This window comes from Scatophagus argus, chromosome 3 (genome assembly GCF_020382885.2).
Source record: "Scatophagus argus isolate fScaArg1 chromosome 3, fScaArg1.pri, whole genome shotgun sequence".
NCBI lineage: Eukaryota > Metazoa > Chordata > Actinopteri > Scatophagidae > Scatophagus > Scatophagus argus.
Genome location: NC_058495.1, coordinates 1511733 through 1515602, shown reverse-complemented (window position 1 = coordinate 1515602; position 3870 = coordinate 1511733).

Below are 3870 nucleotides of genomic sequence, written 5' to 3'. Positions count from 1 at the left end.
CACCCACTGTCCTGTAAGAAAGTCTTTGTTAGTTGATGTGTTTGCTAATGTAGAACTGTAAATCTTATCAGTACAAAGTGCCTTCTTTTTGTCAGTTAAGTCTTGCAAAAAAAACAAATCTGCATTAACTGAACAATGGATTTTCTGTGTCTTAACATACTATTCCTCAAATACTTTCCGTTCCAAAGAAATCTGGTGGATGTTGCTCTGACACTGCAAACTATTTACAGGTCATGTTGCTTGGGTGGGGGAAAAATATCTGCAAGTGCACCAACTTGCAGACCCACTGGTGACTGCAGAGGAGCTGCTTCACCCCTGCCAGTTAATAAATGTATCACCGGTAAGGAGCATTTAAAAACAGGGAAAGATGATTCTGCTGCTTTCTGAACAATGTTGGGGCACTCAAGTCCAGTGGGGGAAATCAAGTCTCCATGTGTGTGAAGATATCTACCAATGTTCTGGTCGTGCAGAGACAAGCACTGTGTCCTGTTTTACATTGTGTTGAAATTTCATCCATTACAGCAGGGCGCCCTTTCCAATCTGCATGAATGAGATTCCCCCTGGACAAGAGGAATCCATGGGATGTACATCACTCTGACAGAGAGATGAGTATCGCTCCACAGTATCAGTTTACGTGCCAGAGTGTGCAACTGTCGGGAGCACAGACTTCTCTGATGGTTGATATAAGCCATTGTGGTAGTATTGTGTGTCCTCACCAGCACATAGAGGGCCCCAGACCTGGAACCCTTTTGTGGTGAGGCAACAGTGGTAAGCACTGCATCACCGTTGTCACCTGTTTCCCTAAGACAAAATAAGTGAACCTAAATTTGTCCACTCAGATCGACCGTGTGCTAACACAAAATATAGCTTCCTGCTCCGAGCACACCAGCAATGGCCAATGGCTCATTAGGACTGAGTACCATTCGATTTGAACCTGTACTGATACAAGTACCTTTGTTGGTACTTTACATGGTTAACAAAAATGTAATTTCATCTGTAAAAAATTAAGTCAACAGCTATTTGAAAACACTGGCATTACCTCAGGATAAGTTAAAAAAGCTCAATTACCCCCAGCAACAGCTTAGCCAACTAGCTGATTAAAAACATGATAATGTTGAAGTTGTTCATACCTCACTTAAAGTTTTGCTGACTGATCGTACTGCTGGCACATAAATGGCATATGGCCTTTGAACTTTAATGATATTGCTACTGCTATAAATAGTACTGGCAATATCGGGATACGCACCAAGCATCAGGCACACTCAAAATATCAGGCAAAATCAGAATACATTTTTCTAGCATTGATCTAACACTCTGGAAGGGGCTTTAGAGGGAGTCCCTAAGAGGACTAAGGAGCTGGTCATTGACTTTGGGAGGTCCAGACCAACACCGCGACCAGTCCTGCTAGAGTAACCCGAGGTGGAGGTTGTGGAATCACACGAATACCTCGGGCTGTGGCTGGATAATAAACTGAACTGGACAACACACACCAGCCATCTGCATGGGAAGACACAGAGCAGGTTGTACTTCCTAAGGACACTGTGGTCTTTCAACATCTGCAGCAAAAACTGCTGTGGATGTTTTGCCAGTCTGTGGTTGTCAGTGTCCTCTTTAACAGTGTGGTGTGCTGGGGAGGCAGCACATCCAAGAAGGACACATACAGACAGGATAAACTGATCAGGGGGGCCGGCTCTATGGTCAGCATGAAGCTGAGGACACTGGACAAACTGCTGGATATTATGGACAATGCCAGCCACCCCCTGCACACCGTCATTAGCAACCAGAAGAGCCTGTTCAGTAAAAGACTGCTCCTTCCCAAGTGTAGGACCAACAGACTTAAGAACTCCTTTGTCCTTCATGCCATCAGGCTTTACAACTCCTCACTCGGGGGGAGGAGGAGGAAATAGAGGGGGAGGACATAAGGTACAGAGGACATAAGGGAAGGAGTGGAGCCACACACTGTGCCATAACTTATAAGCTATATACATATACAGTTCTCTATATTTATTTTATTTTTTGATTTCACTCTTATCTCTGTCTTCTACATTTAGCTAGAGTTTTCTTGTCTTAATTTTAACATATTATTATCCTGTTTGCAAATAGTTGTTGTTTGTTTCAATTTCAATTTCCCTGAGGGAGTCATCCCAAAAGGATTAATAAAGTGAAGTCTAAACCTAAGTCCAAGAGCAGAGAAAATACAACACGCCTTTGACTGACATTTACACAAGACAAGACAAGACAACTTTATTTGTATAGCCCATTTTGACAAGCAGTTTGTCTCAAAGGGCATTACATAACATCATAGCAACATCCTTTGCCCTTAGACACTCACATTGACTAAGGAAAAACTCCCAGAAAAACCTTTAACAGGGAAATAATGGAAGAAACCTCAGGGTGAGCAACAGAGGAGGGATCCCTCACCCAGGACGGGCAGACGTGCAATGGATGTTGTACAGGCAGGAAAGCAGTTAACAACATGAGATATGGGATAGATGGGGAATGTTCAGTCAGGCTGATGGAGGCAGATCCTGGTGGGCAGACTGGGCTGTGACCAGGGAAAGCAGGAGCAGCAGGTTGGTTGATGAGCAGGGACGGCTGGCAGGGTAGAAACACAGGGAAGGAGGTGATGCAGGTGGAGGTTGGTGCCGGTGGATGGAGCTCTGGAGAAATCAGTGAAGACGCAGAGAGAGTGTGAGACACCAAGGCCAGACTACACAGTAATTCAGTTAAATTCAATTTATTTATATAGCACCTTATACAATTAAAATTGTCTCTAGATGCTTCACAGAGACCCAGAGCCTGAACCCCCGAGCAAGCAGACAGTGGCAAGGAAAAACTCCCTTTTAACAGGAAGAAACCTTGAGCAGGACCCAGCTTGCAAGGGAGAACCATCCTGCTGATAGTCAGCTGGGTGAAGGGGGGGAAGAAGAGGTAGACAGGAAGAGAGGATGAAAGAGAGAGAGGCACAACATGCACTCAAAGCAAGCAGATAAAAAAAAAAGTCTTTATATCAGGCAAGAGTTCAGTACACAGAAAATCAGATTAGGGTAAGATGTGTGTGTGTTTGCGTTTATGTATGAGTCTGCAATCCATATTTTACTTAATTAGTAACTGCATTGACAACCTCCTGTGTAGAAACACTAGTCTGTTACCAAGAAATAAATTGCAGCTGTAGCTATCCAGAGCGATTGCAGGCATGACGGTACTTGTTTGAAGTTGTACATGCACAGTATCCTGTGTGTGCGACTTGAGTCAGGAGACACACCCTGTACTTGGACTTAGTCAGTGTGTCTGGAGAGAATGGAGAAAAACATAAGGTGTGTGTTCCATTGGCCCTCTGGCTATGATGTCTTCACACAACACACTAAAGCTAAACACTACCTACAGGGCATGTATTGTGGCTGGAAAGAAATAGTGAGTTTGTCTGTGTGAGTGTGTTTAACACCCCAGAACTGTGTTCTCTTCTCAATGGAACAGTAATAATATGAGCATGCACAATGGTTGATAATGATTATGCTAAAAATGTTTGGTTGATGATGGCACCAGATGGAAAGTCACTGTGCCACCAGAGGGCTTCATCATCTGGCACCCTAAATATTGGATATATACAAAAGTTTACATATTTTTTTAGCCTGCACATTAACAAAACTGATCATTTTTAAATTAGCTCTACAAATGAATGACATCATTTGATCTTACACTCTGATTGCGTTTTATTATACCTTTAGTCTTTGTTTGCAGCTCCTACGTGTCTGTGTTGGTGTCTGCCTGCGTATCTATATGCGTGTGAGTGTGTGTGTGTGTGTGTGTGTGTGTGTGTATGCGTTGATTCATGGACTGCAGGGAGTGGTGGTGAAGGGTGTGACTCTG